The 18,529-nt window shown below is 39.6% G+C and overlaps 1 long non-coding RNA gene across 2 annotated transcripts in view; it reads left to right on the top strand.

Moving 5' to 3' along the window:
• LOC136358506 (uncharacterized) overlaps positions 1-18,529 on the top strand; it is a 110,465-nt gene that overhangs the window by 72,922 nt on the left and 19,014 nt on the right. Inside the window, exon 4 of one of the 2 annotated variants that reach the window (XR_010743133.1) lies at positions 1,963-2,069. The exons of the other annotated variant lie outside the window; for it this stretch is intronic. This is a non-coding gene — a long non-coding RNA (uncharacterized lncRNA). Of the gene's footprint in view, positions 1-1,962; positions 2,070-18,529 lie in introns of those variants that run through there. 2 annotated transcript variants of the gene reach the window in all.

The following is an 18,529-nucleotide window of genomic DNA, read 5'->3' as shown; positions in this document are numbered from 1 at the left end:
GATGCACATTTTCAGTGCCCCTGTTTGCCTGTAACAGCCATCCTGGTATTTTGTCTTTGGTGAACTCATCCTGTCATCCTCACTGATAAAGCCTGTGTGTCTAATCTGGCAGGATGGCTGAGATTCCTTTTTATGTTTCTAAGCATAAGGAGTACTCACATTCTGTACATTTTAACTGATGAAGTGAAGGAAAAAACTTTGGAGGAATATTAAGCTCACATTTTGAAAGTTGATGTTCATCATCAGGATTCCAGAAAAGTGGGGCTAGATGCATCACTGTAGATTTCAGAGGGATGAGAGAAATGGTAAATCAAGATTGTCAAAGATTTGAGGTGTTGGTGGATAATAGAAGGGTATTTCTGATATCCCTTATGCAAAATATTATCAGGTTTTCAGGATGACGACTCCAAAGATGGGAAAGTCCCACCTTTCTCAGGCAATTGGTAGAACTTGACATCTCACAAGCAAGGGGAGTGATTTAATTTTAACTGGATTTCAATCAGCATTATTCACCAATGGGACACCCATAATCCTCAGTAGAATTTGTTCCTCAGGTGTTCAGACTCCTCCTGGACACCAGGCTGTTTGGCCAACATCTCTGTTCTGGGAGCAGGGAAAGACTTTGCAAAAACTGAACTTCTTTCCTCTATGACTCCTCCTTGCTCCATCTCCATACCTGAGCTTGCTGTCAGCATGGTTACACTTGCATGGGGATTTTTCAACCCAAGATTGCTCTCAAGAGCAGCGATTTACCAAGAGAGACCCAATTCTTTCCACAGAGGGTTTTACAAATCCTCCTTCACTAGAGAGGCTTGCCTCTTTCCATCTCGCATGTCCTCTGGAAACTCTTCTTGCCAGCACTGCCAATGTCTGATTTGTCTGTTGAGATTTTTTGGGAGGGAATGTGTTTTGGGGTGACTCTTTGTTGTGTTGCAAGGAATTGGATTTCTTTGCTGGGCAGTTTTGTGGTCCTTGTAGCCCTTACACAGCCTGCCTACACCATTCCAGTGTGGCTGTGGGCAGGGGCTGGAAGAAGTTGAGGGCATGGTTGGTTTGCCTCTCTCTGGGCATGCAGGGGCAGCATAACCTCACCTGAATGTGGTGACAGAGATGAAGAAAGTCAAAGCAGACAGTTTTCCTTAATACATAGTTGATTTAGAACAGAGCATTTGAGCTGGAAACACTGGACAGCTTTCTGCCCCAAATGCATCGCACAGTGTGCAGCGCTGGGATGGTCAGGACAAAGTAAAACCTGCATTGTGAGTTCTCCTCTCCACCTCTTAGCAGAGTCTTTCTGAGTCCCCACCTTGCTCTTTTCTCTGCTTGAGAACCAAGGGACCACTCCTCCTGTCTCAGACCAAACCCCTGGGAGAGGAGGCAGGGAGCTGCTACAAGTCAGGAGCTTCAGAACTGGACACTTTCAGAAAACCTTGGTGCTCTGTTCACCTTCTTTTCTCTGCAGCAAGAAGATTAGAAGTGTAATTTCCTTTTAATGATATCCAAAATGTTCACGAACAGTGATGAAATCCAAAAACATGCCATAATGTCAGATTCACCTCTCTCTCTGCTGGAGCTGTACTTGTTTTAGTACAGGAAGTATTTCATGGCTCTACAGTAGCAGCCTGGCTTTTGTTGCCAAAGACCCAAAGAGTGAAATTTGGTGGGTTTTTTTTTTTCATCCGACTTGTTGAAAAGCCTTTCAGTGCAAACTTGATGTCGATGGCAATTACATATATGTTTACAGAATATGGCTCCAGTCCCAGCCTGGTAAATGTTTTTGCACATGGTTAAATCTGCATGCATAATTGCCTAGAGAATAAAATCAGAAGTGGTGAATGTAGGAAGATAATAACTTGAACTGAACTGTTTTCTTGTTCCTGTTTAATTTTGAACCTGTTCAACCCTTGTGGGTTCAAAAGTTCACCTCAGTCTTGACCATTATTGAGCTTGGATTCTGTTTAGTAGAAACTGCGACTCCAAGTAAAGCAAAGGGTCAGAAGCCAATAAATCCAACAGAATACTTAAAGTGATAAATGAAGAAGGCAGAAGGACAGAAAAAAAAAAAAAAAAGAAAAATAGCACAAATTGGGTGAGTTCTTGGTTTTATAATGTTGAAAGGTGTTTTGCTGCTGGCTGCACTGAGGCTGGGATTTCTTTCGTAACACCTGGTTCAAAACCCCTGGAATTCCACCAGAATGTTTCCATTACCTGTAGTATTCCTGTGTCACTTATAATGAGCTTTGTTTTGTAGCTCTAATGCATGCTTTAGCTCCCAGTAGCCCTTAGCAGCAACATGTAGCAGCCCAATCTTTTGGGGCTGGCGAGGGGAAAGTGAAATTACAGGAGAGAACGACTTTTCCTCATCTTCCTGTTTCTCCACAGATGCTTCAGAGCCTCAAATGCATTTATCTTTGCAACCCGGTTTCTTTGTGACTCAATTTCTTTTGTGTTTATTGGGCCCCTCTGTGAGACAAATGAAGCTGGTGCCAAACGTTTTATTACAAATTTCATGTGAAAAGAATATTTCAGAGCATATGTGTGCCTACAGCCTTCAGTATGCTCAACAAGAAGTTCTTGAGTTGTTAGTGTTGAATTTGAGGATTATTGAATCAGGGTGTCATAAAGGTGAAGCCCAGTTTGCTTTGCAGGACATGTTTAATTTTCCCTGTGTTTCCAATAAGGAAGCAACAATTTGGCTCTTTGCCTTTACTTGCAAAAGCCCCAGACTTATACCAGGAAAATTCAAAAGTTATGTAGGGGCAGAGCTGCACCAGAGATATGTAAAGTGATTTAACTCTGGTGCCTGCATGGGAGCAAGAGAGATTAGTAGGAAATAGAGATTTTTCTGATAGTGTACCAAGCAGTTCAACCCAATACCATTTTGGGTTGGCATTCAAGACTTACGTTAATTATCAATATTTTGGTATTCTTGAGATTATAGTGCTTCACAGAATAAATTGACAGAAATCCACCCATCATCAGAATGTAAAAGGATTTCCTGTCTTTTTACCTTGCAGTGATGGAACTGAGCAGATTCCTGCTCCAATTCTACTGAGTTTATTTTGCTGGAAATTACCTACCCTCTTTTAAAAGTACTAGCATTGATTGAACAGTAAAAAGAATTATAAATCAAGGATTCATATTTTAATACTTACTTTTAAAGCATGCAGTGTTTAAAAAGTAAGATAACTTCTCTGAGTACCTTAAGAGGCATTTCTAGTCTATGAAAGAGCCCAGACTTATCGGGTTAAGTACTTGAAAACTGAACGAAGACCTCCGAACATTGCAGAAAGTCAGAGATTTTAAAGAGACAGAGAAGTATTTGAAATGTTGCTTTCAAGTCAGGTCTGGGTTTTCCAGCTCAGAGATATTTCTTGTTGTCAGTAAACTAAAAATGGAAAGAAAAAAAAAAATCCAAACCCTGGAAAGGAAGGGAAGTCAGAGAACCTGAGTAAGTGATGATTTATCTGATAACAAAAATCCTACTACCCTAATCATTCATGGTTTATTTCTTTGGCATGCAACAGTTAAGAAAAATCCTCTGAGCAGTAGTAATTCCACTATTGCGAAAGCCAAATCCCTCATTTAAACTTTTGAGACAATTTTTCCATTTACTTCCCTGCCACTCAAAAGAGCAGAAATCATAATCTCACTCATACCAGTTCACCTCATCAATTAGGAAAGAGACAGGAGTTGCTTCCAGATGAAAAGGGGATGCAGCAGAGGAAAAATACACTGGAAAATCAAAATTGATTGCCTCTAATAACTTCTGGATAGTGTTCCAAGCTCGGGTTGGCCACATTGAGACATCCTTAAACTTTGTGAAAGTTGAGATTTGGAGCTGTCTGCTAGAACAGAATCATCAGAGAATATTGCACTTAATTAAAGAAATTGATACAGAGAACAGAGCCAGCATTTTGTCTTATTTAAAATAATTAAATCGTAAATTAATACACTTCAACCCAAGATTTGAAAACCTAAAGCCCAATCCCGAATTTTAAGTTCATGTCTGCTGCCAGCACTGCCATTTGATAGTGCTCCACTCTCACAAGCAGCAGGATTATGGTTGATGAGTCCTTCGTGTTGACACATGAAAGTTAAATGCAGAACAGTGTTTGCCCCATGGTTTGGGAGTTTTTTATTTGTTTTAACATCACCTTTGACATCTGTAAAATTATTATACAGTATTAAAATAAAACCTTAATGGACAGAGTGAAAATCTGTAGTTTCCAAGCTCTCTGGTGGGAAAGTCACTTGCATTTGATAAATAAACTCCCAAACTAGGTTAATTGGAGAAAATTGTAATACAATCCTCAATCAAAACACGTGTCTTAGGCAGCAGAGAAAACAGTGTTGTTCTGATACATTTCTTGATAAGGAAATTTTTTTTCCCTACCATATCAGGCTTGCAGAGCACTTGAATTTTTGTACAATCTTTATCCTGAATTTTAAGAGACAGATTTAAAACAACATTATTGGGGACTATTCCCATAAGTCATCTAGTTTAGGAGAAACCACTTTCATGTGGGTGCAAAGTGAGTTAGGAAAAACAGCCACTGCCCCATTGTGAACCTGGGAGGATTTACTAAGTCCTGTCTGGGTCCCTTTCCACATTTTCAATAATGATTTGGGTAATGAAGTGAAATTATTAAACTTGCAGGTGACACCAAACTGGGGGAGAGTCAGAGGCAGGTTGTTGAATGAGACTAGATTTCAAAATTGTCTTGACAAACAGGAGAAGCACCTGTTTTATGAGAAGGCATCCAATAGGATCCCTCTGGCAGGTTTCCACAAACCAGATTTTGTGGAAAAAGCAACTATGTCCAAGGCAGGGGAGATGGTGTGCATACTGAGATGAGGAAGGAAGTCACCATCTCCTTTGTGAGGCTTTTTCTGTGGTGGTGTGCTTGCTTGTGGGTGTGATAAGGAGAAAAATGAGCCCTTCTGGGAGAGGTTGCAAAGGGAGCAAGATGATTTTTTTTGGAGGCTTGCCAAACATGGCATTTTGAGGACAGACTGAACTAGGGTTGTGTAGAGTGAAAAAGGCTAAGGGAGGATGATTACAGGCATCAAATCTATACAGGGTGGCTGCAAAGAGAAAGGGAATAATTTTTCCTCTGTGTCCCCTTGGCACAGAATTAAAAATAGGGAGGCTAAATTATAAAAAATAAGATTGTTATGTGCTGGGGAGCATATTCTGACGGTATGGACTTAATGGACTCAGGAGGTCGAGGAACTGCAGGATCCAAGAAGTTTTGCTAAATGTCTGGATAAAGATGATCCTTCTCCAGAGCATTCCATTGACAGGATGGAAGGCCTTCAGTTTGAAGTTAAATAGTGAAAAATTCTGTTCCTAGAACATTTTTTTTTCAGGAAAATACTAGTGAAGGAAATTTTCCAAAGAAATAACCCTGTTATCATCCCTCTTAGGGGGACTGTTTATAGTTGTGTACATCCCCAGCTCAAAACAGTGTCAGGAGCACTGTGGATACTTCTCCTTGTTCTTTGCAGGAATCTAGTATTGAAAACTAACTACTGAGAACTAGAAACAAAGAAGACAAACCAAAACCAGAATGTTTCCACAAGCCAGTGTCATTCATATACTGTATAGTGAAAATTAGATGTAAAATCTTTTTTTTTTGGAGACCAAGAAAGGACACAATGGAGGAATATAACTGAGTGTGAATAGAAGGTAAAGTGTAAACTTGCAGTGCAGTGTTAAATGAAAGACTTCCCTTCCTTCAAGGGTATTCCCTTCCAGGGTAAGATATACTGCTTTACCTTGAGATTCTCTTTTATTTCATGACATTTCATCTTTAGTTTTTTTGTTATAGCTTCATTTCACTGCGTGCGGCACGGATCCATCTCGTTCTTTCCAAACGTGCTGAGCAGGGAGAAATCTGTGGCATTAATTGAGAGAGAGAGAGAGAGAGAGAACTCGATCCTACAATAAATGTTTGTGAGATTTATGCACGCACGACGGGAGAGGCTGGGATTTTCCCACACAGCCTAACTTTTGGCATTTCAGTGCCACTGTTGTGGCAATAATATCAAGGGGTATGACACCAAGATCAGAGGGGCCCTACAACAATCAAGGGCAGGTTGATCCACGAGCAGGCTCTCACACACAGTGGAGGCTGCTGCTCACAGAAGTCTCCATCAGCACTTTGGTGTTCCTTCCTGAAGAGATCTCTTTTGCAGAGGTCAGGACTGCCTCAGCTTGTCAGGTATTTCCCAGAACTGTCAGGTCTGTCTGGGGCCCAGCAGGCTGGGGTGTATAAAGCCACAGCACTGACATATCACTTACCCAGTTCTGCTAGACTTATCCTCCCAGTGAAGTATGCAAACTGTCTGTGTCTCATGCAGCATTTGCATTATCTAAAGCTCACTATGCACTCTGTGGTCCTCTTTTTTTTTTTTTTTTTTTTTTTTTTTTTTTTTTTTTTTTTTTGGTGTGTGTGGTTTGTCTTTTTATTTTTTTTTCCCTTTGCAAATGCTGTTTAAATATAGCATCCATAAATAAACGTTCAATAATTCATGAGCATAATTTTGTAAATTCTGCTAGGCCACACCTCTCCAGGGGCATATTTATGAACGTGCGTCAGCCCGGAATCGATGCGTCTGCCAAGCGTCCTACCTCTGAGGCAGAATTCCCACATCCAGCCCCCAAAAAAACATGCTGCAAACGACTCTGATTCCACTCCACTAGTCATCCATCATGCTGTCACTTTAATTCAGATGCTGCTACTTGTTTTAATAACATACATCTTACACAAAGAATATTGCTAACACAAGATTCTCGAGGTAGATTTTTACAGCCTCATAAAATGGTATTAACCCTTTGATCCCTGATGTTCTTTTCATGCAGCTTTTTTTTTTTTTTTTTTTTTTTTTTTTTTTTTTTTTTTACTTTTTTTTTATGCTTATCAATAGCCTGTGTTCATGGGGTCTATTCATGCTGGAGAATCCGACATCAATCACTGCAGTAAAAATATTATTCCTCCAGCATTACCCTAAAGAATTATGGAAAGAATAAAAGTGTTATTGCAGGAATTATTTAGCAAACAATAGATGGATAAAATGTATTATGGTAAGTGTTAAATTATATCACCACATTACAGAAAACTACCTGAGATAGCACAGAAGGTAGTACAGTGCTTTTTCCAAGTAGTTCAAAGAGAACAATAGCAGAATCCCACAAAAGATTTTACTATGAAACCCTGGAATGACAAGGCAAATGATGTATTATCACATAAAATGATAGTTTAGAGGGGAGAAAGAAAATCCTACTTCCCTGTTTCTGAGTTGCACCTGGTGATATTTTGGGACTGAGAGGAGGTGAATAATAGTAATTTACACTTAGCTGCTTAACACTCAAGTATTTAAGGGATTTACTTGTTAGGTTTTTTTGCACGCCTTTATAGAAATGCCTTCCTTCTGTTGTAACAGAGCAACAAAGAATATGCATTTTTTTAAAAAAATATTTTGCTTCTGTTCCAAATAGAAAACACTCTGAGTTATTGTTTTTCTTTCTTCTCCCTGCTGTTTTTCCTTTGAGGTCAGCACCAGGAATTAGAAGAGGTTTTACAGAAATGCTTGATTAACCCAATTACTAAAATCATGCCAATATTTTTGGTAAAATTAAGGATACCTAAACAAGGTTGAGTTCCATGATTTCACCAAGTAGACTCTTATCAGTTAATGCAGATTTAGAGAGGGGGGAAAAAAAAGCATAATGTTGCACTGGGCTCATGGGATTCATTTGATCAACATGATTAAATTATTTCCTTACTCAGCTAGAAGGAAATTACTAGTAACCAGACATTATGTGTCTGTTAATTATGTGCAATAAGGTTCTCTGCTATCACACCACCTCTTGCATTCATGTTCTGTGTGTCTTAAAGACATTTTCATTTTTAAAACCTAAATGTTGAAAAGGGACAGCTATAATTTTCTTTCCCCTATTTAATAAATATCTAAAGTGCCAAAAAGCACTTGTAAGAAGCAGCTGTTTGTCCTTTGGGTAATCACAGGTAAGTTTGTGGAGGTGACATGCTAGCATTTTACTTTTTTGGTTGCCCTAACCAGGGTTTTATTTTTGTGTTGCAATTGTTCATTTTTCTAAATTGAATCATTTGTTGTCATAAGGAATGAGAAGGACAGTTTGCCAGAAATCTGTGATTTTGCTTGAAATAGTTAATCTCCCTGATGCAGGGTCTGCTCACCTATATGTTGTCTTTGTGCCAGATCTGCATTCTGCTCTGATGCTGCCCAATCTAGGATTTCAAAAGGATTTTTTTATAAAGGAAGAAACATATGGTACGAGAGAGGCCTTATTCTTTTTTCTAATGAAATGATGGGCTTCTGTTTCATATTAAAGTGTTAATAGGTCTGAAATTAGGTCTCAAAAAAGAGAATAGTGCTTTTAAAATTCTTAATATGATTCATTATCTGCAGTCAAAACCAGATGACATTTATTTTTATCCCAAAAATAAAAAAAAGCCAAGCCACAAGGAAAAAAAAAAAAAAAAATCCTGGATTCAGGCTCTGATTTATCGAATGGAAAGCTCTTTAGAATCAGAGCCTGGGCTGGAGGCTGGAGGTTTTGTTCGAGTTTGAGAACCTTCATATGTTTTTGAAACCTAAACAAATATTTCAAAGAAGGTGGTGTCACATTTGAAGTAAGTGATCCTATTAGGATCACTGGGACACGGCTGCTTTGTTGCAGGAGTGGGCAGCATTTTCCTGTGTGATAGTGTGGTGTACTGCTAATACACCCAGACATCACTTTCATCTGAAATGCCGAGAGGACTGAACTCCCCTCCTGCACTTTGCCTTTCAATGTTAATAATGAATGAATAAAAGTTCAGGGGATGGAAGCTAAATGGATATTGTACTTTAAATAAGAAAAAAAAAAAGAAAAAAGAAGGGATTTTTAACTAACAACATGCCAAGCTGTTTCGAAACGAGGAAAAGACAGTAAATGGACAAAATTGTTATGAGTGGTTGGGAAGGCTGCACCAAAGCATTTGTATGGGTTGCACTAGCATAAAACACTAGGAATTTCAATACAGTTCAAAATGGATATTAATTAGATCATTATTGCCTCTCATTTTTTTGGGTGACCAGATAGGGGCAGCAATCATCTAAAGGACATGTCTCTTCCACTGCTCCCACTTAGCTGTGTTGGGTCTGGCATTTTCAAGAAGCTTGCTCAGGTATCTCAAAAAACCCTGTCAAACAGTTGCCCTGAATTAGAGGCTTCACTAAAAATTTGTGCCACGGTCAATGTTTTTGGCAAATTTCTCAAATTAATGTATATTTAAATGCTCTGTAAATCCAGGCCAAGAAGTCCAGGACATGGGATTTATTTCCTAGAAGGTGCCTTCAATACCTCAGGACTAGGTAGTGAAGGTTTGATGACATTTTCTTGCTTGTAGGGATTTTGTGTGTAATCTATTTTGTCACAGTTGGCTTCCATAGGATAGCCATCTCTTCCATACCCTGCTGTTTGAGATCACTGTTTTTCTCTATGTCTGCCAGGAAAGTAGATGAGAATCTAATGGATTTTGTGTATCTCGGGGATTGCCAGTAGGCAGCCCAGAAAGCACTTTCTCTAGAAGCATCATCTGGATGATGCCTTCAGATTTTGTCTGATTGTTACAAGCCACCAAACTGCAGTGGCAGTGGTGTTTCTTGACCAAGAAACCTTGACCAAGAAATTCATCTTCATTATTAAATATCAGCTCAAATCTAGAGCAGGTCCAGCTCAGAACAGTCATCAACACTTGTAGCATGTGGCAAAATAAGAGCAAAAAGCAGCCCAGGGTTTGATGTAAGCTTTACCAAAGGCTTCTCTTCCATAATCTGCCTCCCACCTCCAGGTGCTGAAACTACTTACCAGGCAATTGGAGATGCTCTCAAACCTGAGTGGAAATGGTTATATGTAAGTAGGGCTTGTGCTCAGTTGTGTCAAAGTCACAAAACAACCATCCTCAGCACTTTTTTGAGGGACACAAAAAAGAATTATATAGCAAGGAGCTAATCCCAAAATGATGTGCGTGTATGTGGAGAGGTACATCTGACATTCACATTAATACCAAATGAGTTCATCGTGATTAATGTTATTACATTAAATATCCAAGGAATTAATAATGATTAGACCATTATTTCAAAGGGTTACCAGCATGACACCAGCTCATTTTTTAACAGCTGTAGACACCTGGGTTTGTACTTTTTTCTCACTGTGCATTTTCAGTCTTCACCTCCTTTGACCAAATATACTCACTTGGAATTTCATCTTACTGAATTTATGATTTTATGGCTGTATTTCCTGTCAGGACTAAATCCAAGTCCTGATGAAGTCATTAGAAGCTTTGCTGTTCACTTCATTGCTGCAAAAACAGGCTGAGATCCTGATTTCCATGAACTGACAAGCACTATTTCCATTGGTTTTGTTGGACTTTTACATGCCTCCTTGAACCTAGAAAAAACCTAAGTGAATATTAGTTTAGAATCTTTTAAATGTGTTTTTAGAGGATCTTTGCTGGAAGGATATTTATTTAAGTGCATTCTTCTACCTTTTAAAAAAAAATTTCTTCACAGGGATCAGTAAGGAAGTCCAAATTACAGGTGTAGTATTATGCTTTAAATAAAAATGCCTTAACTAAGGGGAAAAAAAAAAAAAAAAAAAGGTCAGATGCAGACTTTGCAAATAGGAAAAAATGCCTGAAACAGATGATTAAGAGCTATGTGTTTTACAGGAATTGCTGCCAACACTTGGGTAATCCACTATTTCTTGATGCACAAATAGTATTATATTCCACACTTTTAATAAAAATAAAGAAGCCAAAAGATCTCGTAAATTATCTACTCAGTAGAAACGACTAAAACCTACTAAATCTGTTTTGAAGTACTAATGTCATACGCAGTATTTAAAAATGGTGCATACCAAAATACCATTTATAAAGGAGAGAAAGCAAATATTTTTCTGTTTCTAATTGGAAAATCTAACATAAAAATAAATCTTGTAATATTTATCTGCTTTTATTTACTTTTTGTCGATGCTGATTTTTTAAAGGCCTTGGCTATGGTTAAATTGCTTCTTGATCAGCTGCTTCTGATTAGTCATTTCAACCTTTTCACAGATATTAGGACTTGCAGTTTGGCTGTCATTTTTCTCCCAGCTTTAATTGTTAATAATTTTTCTGTGGTTACTTTATAAAATGGTAGCTTAGGGTTTTACCTTGGGCTTGTGTTCTGCAGTACGAGAAATTAAAGAAAAGAGGATTGAACAGGTTGCAATTTGTTGTGATGTTGCTTTTCCTATAGGTTTTCCTGCTCTGTCCAAGGCATGCCAACATCTTCAGCAAAATACATCTGTGTGTATCTTTATATTAGGAAATTAAACATGTCAGGGACCATTTTGTGGCAGTAAGGCTCTTGGGTACAATGCTACTCACTTGCATGTTATTATACATTTTTACCTTCAAAATTGAAGTGGTTGCACTGTTGGGAATGGTGATTGATCCACGAAAATACTCAATCCTTGCCAAGGAGTCGGCCAAGGAAATGGTGGATAGGTTGAGTCAAAACATGCAAGGGACTCAATTGATGGTCAGGCAGCAGGAGTGGTGGAGGTGTTGTTTGTAAAGCACACAAGTCCCTTTGATCACTCTTGCTGCCATAAATACTGGTGCAGAGATGAATTTTTTTTCTACTCCCAGTGTTTGGGTTCATGTTCCCTGTGTCCATTTTGTACCCTTGTGCACTGATTTTTCAGATGAGTTCTGTTTTCTCTATTAGTTCCTTTCCTTATCAGTTGATGTCAGTGGATAATGGTAACACTTTCTGTCTCTAAAAATCTTGTTGTAGAAGTCTGAACATAAAGCTTGGGATCAAAGTCCCCTGTTTATTACCTTCTATTTAAATCTATGCTTATACCTCATGGAAAGCATCAAGATTAATGTCTGTACTTCAGTGCAAAAACTCTTTTGGCTGATTTTCTGGATCAGATCAATACGTTCCACCTGAAAAATCCGAGTCCACTTGTATTTAGCCAGATCTATGTGTTACGTGTTAAATACTCTCCAAACTGTGCATTATTATCAAACATAAAGACAATAAAATAATGTACAATGGGGTCTTTTGTGCAAAATAGTCTGCCTGCTGGAGAGACAGACAGTCTTGTGATATAAAGTGATATAAAGAGATATCACTGTTTTTGTTGTTCCTCAGTTATGAGTGAATTTCTCTGCCTTAAATATGTCTGCAAAATACTTATGCAAAATAGAATATTCTGCTTTCAGGTTTGGATGGTGTGAGCTGACTGAAGAAAAGTTCATCTTCATGAATGTGCTTTGAAAAGCACATTGAGTTCCACTGGTGTGTTGTACAAAGACAGGGTATCAAGCCTGCTAAAAGTATTTTGAATTTTTATAATGTAGAATCAAACTCCTACGTGCATGCTTTAGTTCTGATTTATTTTTGCTGCAGGAGTGCCTAGAGGTTCCTGAGAGATTTCTGCCCCTTGCAGCAACAGGCTCAGCACAGGGAGGACACCTCAGAAATACATCCTGCTTGACTGCCATCTGGACCAGGGCATAAGGAGACAGGTAGGAGAAGGCTGAGTGTGGAAAACCTTCCAGCATGGTGAGAGAAAAGGATGTGGGCAGGGTGGTGTCTCAGGACTTTGCTCACCCTGTTGGTGCCAAGTGTTGGTTGTCTGAACCCTTCTGAGGACCGTGGAGGGCATCAGTGTGAGCTGTGTGGCTGGCTCCAGGGAAGGCAGGCATTCCCTGGCTCCAGCACTTGTCAAAACTTGTGATAAAGGAAGGTTTAAATTTATGACAGCAGAACCAAACCACTTTGTGTCGTTTGCTTGGCAGGAGGGACAGGTGAGGGCAGCCTCAGGGGGTGCCACACCTGTGTTGGCAGAGCCCCTGTGGGGCTAGGACCTGCATCTCCCCACACTGACCTGGCAGATGGTGTGACAGGCTCACCTGCCTCCCCTGCAGTGGGTCAGCAAGACTTACAGCAGCCTAAACTGGGAGAGTGTTACCTACTTAAAGTGGTTTTTTTTTTTCTGACTTAATAAGAATTTTTCATCTATAGCGAGCCAGCTTAAAATATTGTCTATACACAAACAGTCATTCTGAATAATAGGCCTGCACACAGTAAATGTCAGCTCTTTAAATCACAGAGGACTTCGGAAGCGGAGTAGAGAATGCTTCATAACAGTTTAAACTTCAGCCTCCCATTTATTATGTATGTGTTTATAAATCTCTGAGGGGCACTCTTTTTCCCTCCTGGGAAGCCCAAAGGAGCAGAGTTGTTTGTCAGCCCTGCTGGGTGGTGCTGTGGTTGCTCCTTTGCATTCTGACCCCATTTGGTTTCAAGGTTGGTATCCAAGGTTGTGCCTGAGGAAATTTTATTTTCTTTTCTCCTAATAGCAGCACGGAGGGCCTTTTATTTCTAGGAAAGATGGTAAAGGCAGAACAAAAAAAAGTGGTGAGGGGTCAGCAGAGCAGTGTTGTGCTGTGTTTTTCTTTTTGAGCTGAGCATGAGTGATCACCACTTTTAGAAAAGGGCTCTTGGTTTGCCACAGAGGAAGAGTGTAAAGGTATCTTGCCTCAGCCGTGGCGTTGAAAAATTTCTTCAGCATTCCCATCTATCTTGGTTAGTATGAATACTTTAGCATTAAATGGAGAAAAGGAGAATCCATCAATAGTTAATAACTGACCTTAAGATAGGAATTCAAAGTTCACTGCAATTAAACCCAAGTGTCAGCAGAACCCACAAGGGAGGCTATCAATATATTTGACTATACCCACGCATAGATGGCAGATTTAAATTCTATAAGGGAAACGACTGTGCATTATTCCTAATAAAAACATATCCTTGTGCTGTCTTATATCACAGACAAAACACAGAAGTTCTGTGTTATGAATGATAGTAGGAGAAAACACACTGAAGAGCAAATGTGATTCTGGATGGAATTTCATCACGTGACTTTATTGTAAACCAGATGTTTGTCAGATTCGGTGGGAGAATGTATCCATCTTGAAATTTTTAATAAGGTTACATGAAGGATTAAAAGCAAACATTTACAATACATAGGATTTAAAGATAATTATATTTCTCTTAAATTGGTTATTTGCTTGGTAGATTGTTAAAAATATTTACATAATCTATCTATGGTGCAGTGCACCTCATGGATGGCTTCTTTCATTATGTTGTTTGATGTACATCCACAGCATCAGAAAAACAAAACATAAAGAGACTGTTCCACAGACATAAACAATACATGTGATATAAAAAATATGCTCTATTATTAGGAAAAAAAAAAAAAAGGAATCTACAGAAAAACCCAGTAGTTCTAGGGTAAGATTCTGCTGCCTGGAAGAGAGAATTCTACTTTTCTCTGAAAAGCAGTGATGCCCTCACTGCAAGGGAAGCTGGCCCTGGGTAGAATGTAGATAGGTTTTTGCTCCTGCTGCTGCAGTTGTTTTTTCCTTCAGTGTCTTCCCCCTTCTGAGAACGATAAACAGAGATTAAAGCTTGAAAAAAGGGACAGAGAAATGGGAGAAGGGGAATCTTGAGTTCGTAGCTGAGACTTCACAAGAGATTAATTTGCATTTCCCAATTTGCTCATTACAACTTCCTTTCCGTATCTGTGGTCGTTTTTGTGGGGTTACATTTGAGGCCACTAACTCTCAAGATTATCTCCCCTAGTATTCTTTTTACTGGCAGACAATTTACAAGGAAACTTCATGGCAGGATGTGTCAAGTTTACAGAGAGATGTAGACATCGATGCTGCATCAGTATAACACTACAATGGTCTCAAAAAAAAAATGCTGATCAAATCTGTGTGATGAGTCTGAGGATTTTTACACAGAATCATGTTTAAAAGAATAAGAAGATTAATTCATTATACTCCCTGTTTTATTTTGGGAAATATTCTTTCACTCAGTGGATTCTCAATTCACGGGGAACGGGGACAAAGTAAATTAAACTAGTAAAATAGGATAATAACTTTTCCTTTGACATTCTCTCCTGTGTAGCTACAGGATATGTAAGTCCACTTGGACTTCAGTTGGGATGTTTTATACACCAAGAGACTTATTGGGAGTGGTAACTGGTATCTATGGCACTTTGATCATTCCTGTATTCTGATGAATACAGAATCTCCACGAAGTCAGAGGACAGTATTAATGTTGAAACATAACATACTAAGCCCAGGAAGCTGGTTGCTCAATGTGGTGCTAATTCAACCACATTATGGATCACTTATAGCCCAGATGGATTATTACAAATGAAAGATATTGCTGATGATTGCTATAGGCAAGTTAATGATGTGATAGAGGTGTTGACACTCACTAGCTGTATTGTGCAGTTGGAGCCTGTTGTCACACTGCTTTTCTGGCTGCCTCTTCCACCTCCCCGAGCCCTCCCATAGCCTGGGAGGGCTTGGAATTTCCAGCTCAAAGAGCAAGGAGGTGTTAATTTTTCTTGCAGAACAGTTCAGCGTGCAAGAGGGATTTCTAATTCACAGACCTTAACTATAGCCTGTAATTAAAAAAAAAAAAAAACAAAAACACAAAAACCTATGTGCCACAAACTTCTCAATGGTAGATAGCAAAAGTTGTCTTTTAGTACTCTGAGTCATGGAACATGGGTTTTTTTCTCTTTTTTTTCTTGGGACTATGATGCATATATAACTGGAAAGGAGAAAAAATATAAGGCTAATGGAAAATTGTGAAAGTCTTGAAGAAATTTTCTTCAGCTGCCTCCCCAGTACTGATTGGATAGTCCCCTTCAGTGTAAAAGATCCCACAAATGTTTTGTGAGTATACTTTTTGGTATTTTTCCAGCAAACCCTTTACATTCAACAGCTGTGTAAGAGGGACCTGGTCATCAGTGTCTGGGCTTACATTTAGGCTTGATAACAACATCACAATTGCTCTGCTGAGATACAAAAATATATCTCAAAAGCTCAAAGCAGGACAATTGCTAAGAGGTATTTGTTGTGTTGAGTAATGTAATTTTAAAGCCTTGAGATTGTCTTGGAGAATGTTCCCAAGTTTAAAATGTCAGCCAAGATCAAAGCATGGTGATCATAGTGAAAAATGTATTGCTGGAAAAGAGAATCAGAGGTGGGGGTATGGGACCCCTCCTAGGAGACTGTGGCCAAATCCTGTGCCCACTTATCCCTCCCTCTGCCCCTTGACCATGTCAGCTAATCTCATTTTAGAGACATAGCAGAGGAAAAGATAAAACATGAAATAGCTGTATCTGACTTACTTTGAATGTCTGTCAAGTTTTTTAAGTCGCCAACAGATTTATTTCGCTTGTATCAGTCACTCTGTGACAGGTCTACATAAATCAGAGAACAGTCTGGGAGAAGGTCCTTCAGTTGCCAACTTGCCTGTGTCACAGATCCCCACAGAGTACATAGTTATACATGTATATGCAGAAGAGATTTGAGATTCAGTATAATCATCAAGGAGTGTCACTTTGCTGGTAGCTAAATACCCAGAAGAGCTGGATGAAAAGGTTAGACTTATCTGTCAGGTTTTTTAGGGTACAACAAAGGATCTTGTCCATTCAGGCTAAATAAGGTGTAATCTCATCTGTGTGGGTCAAATATTTCAAGTTCATTTACCAATTCACTGGGCAAATGTCACAAGTTTCAGACAGACTTGGTACAGAGCGATGCAATCTATCAATACTTAAGCATATTGGAGGGGGAGCATCATGGCTGGGAGTGTTATTTATTCAGTGAAGCACAGGCTAAATTGAACAGCATGCTTTGGATAGAGAGAGTGGGGGTCTACCACTCGTCTTTCCAATGTGCTTTTTTTTTCCATGTTGAGAGATTTTTGCACTCAAAAGAACTGTAACAAAAGCTGTTCAGGCTCGCTTGCCGTCCAAGTGTATAATTCCTCCCCGTTAGGCTGCGAAGTCTTAAGGAAAACAAGTGTTTTTTTCTAATAATTTTCAGTTCAGATTGGACCTGTGTGGGCTTATAAGGTCATTCGCTTGACTGAGCAGCCACGGACGTTAACACAGTGGGAAGTGGGCAGGGCTAGTGCTTGACAGCTGTTCTTGGGAGTGATGGCCATATGTATCCCTTGCCACAGGACTGGTTTTCTGATTGAGATCACTCATTTGTGGGAACACTTGCCTGCGCTCTGAGGGATGGTGCTGTAAATTCAAAACAACGTTGGGGACGAGTTTGGTTTGCACGGGCGTGAGCGGGCTCTGCTGGTGTCTGCCTGACAGCTCCAGCTGGCACAGGGTCAGATGTCCCTCTGAACCTTTCCCTTCCACCAAGGGGTTATCACTGTCAGGAAAAAGTGCAGAATATTGTCTTCTTTAATCAGCAAGATTTCATTTATATGCTCCCAATAAAGCTTTCTCCTTGACTTAGTGGTATTGCATGGCAGTGAGAAAAGCCTGTGGTCAGGTAATGTCCTAGGACCTCTGTGTGCTCATGGGAAAAGTATTTTTTGTGTCTTATGACTCTGTCTCCCTCTTTCTTTCTTTCTGCCTTGGTCTGACTCATCCACTTGTCTTGTAAGCTTTGTTATCACCGAGAATGCCTTTTGTTGTGCCGAGATACAGCGCCTATCGGAACGATCTTGTTTGATATCTTCATTTCACAGATGTAAATAACCACGCACTCAACAACCCTTAAAGGCCTTTGCTAAGGTTGCAAAGTGAGGTAATGTGAGATTCGTGATTGCCTGTACATGTTGAATTCAGCCTTCTTGTGCAAATATGTCAAGATACAATCTTTAGTGATGTGTTCACTCATTATTCCTTCCACAGCCCACTTCCCTAAGCTGTAAACCCATTCCTCTAACTCACTTGATCCCTGTACTCTTCTAGGTCTTTAAACCAGCATCCTGAAAGCACTGAAATGCTATGGTGACCACATTCATATGAGCCATTAGCATCCTTGGGAAGCTCAGGGTGTGTAGCACTATGAAGTATTTGGCGTTAATTTTTAGAGGACTAAAATTAAAAAAAAAAAAAAAGCCAAATCTTACTTAGAGCTGTCTGTACAGAGCATGTACAATCTGTGAAGCAAATGGATTCTCATCAGGTAGTGCTCCCAGCACCAGGATAAGGCTTCTTCATGCTCTGCAGAGCTGAGGCAACCTCAGCAGGTGTCCAGGGCAGGTTCTTACCTACTCTCTCTTCTGCCTTGTGTGCTGTGCCAAAAAACATGGCTCATTAACCATTAGGGAACAGAGACAACACTGAAGTTACATGATGCTGGTGTGCTTTCACATGAGGCTGTCAGTGTGGGCATATCTGGAGCTGGTTCTCTCCTGGAGCTGCAAAGTGTCGTGGCTGATGTGAGAGAAGGGAGTTCATCTACACGTACAGGTAATTATCACGGTGTTGACATCATGGAAATGCAAGTCTGCACTGTCTGCAGCTTAGCAGATATCAAGGTTGCTGTCTTTCAGCAGCTCCCTATCTCCTTCCACTAGCCTTTCTCATTTCATATGTTTTTAT

The sequence above is a fragment of the Sylvia atricapilla genome, chromosome 3 (assembly GCF_009819655.1).
Source record: "Sylvia atricapilla isolate bSylAtr1 chromosome 3, bSylAtr1.pri, whole genome shotgun sequence".
NCBI lineage: Eukaryota > Metazoa > Chordata > Aves > Passeriformes > Sylviidae > Sylvia > Sylvia atricapilla.
The sequence above is the reverse complement of the archived record's forward strand: the minus strand, read 5'-3'. Positions and strand labels throughout refer to the sequence as shown.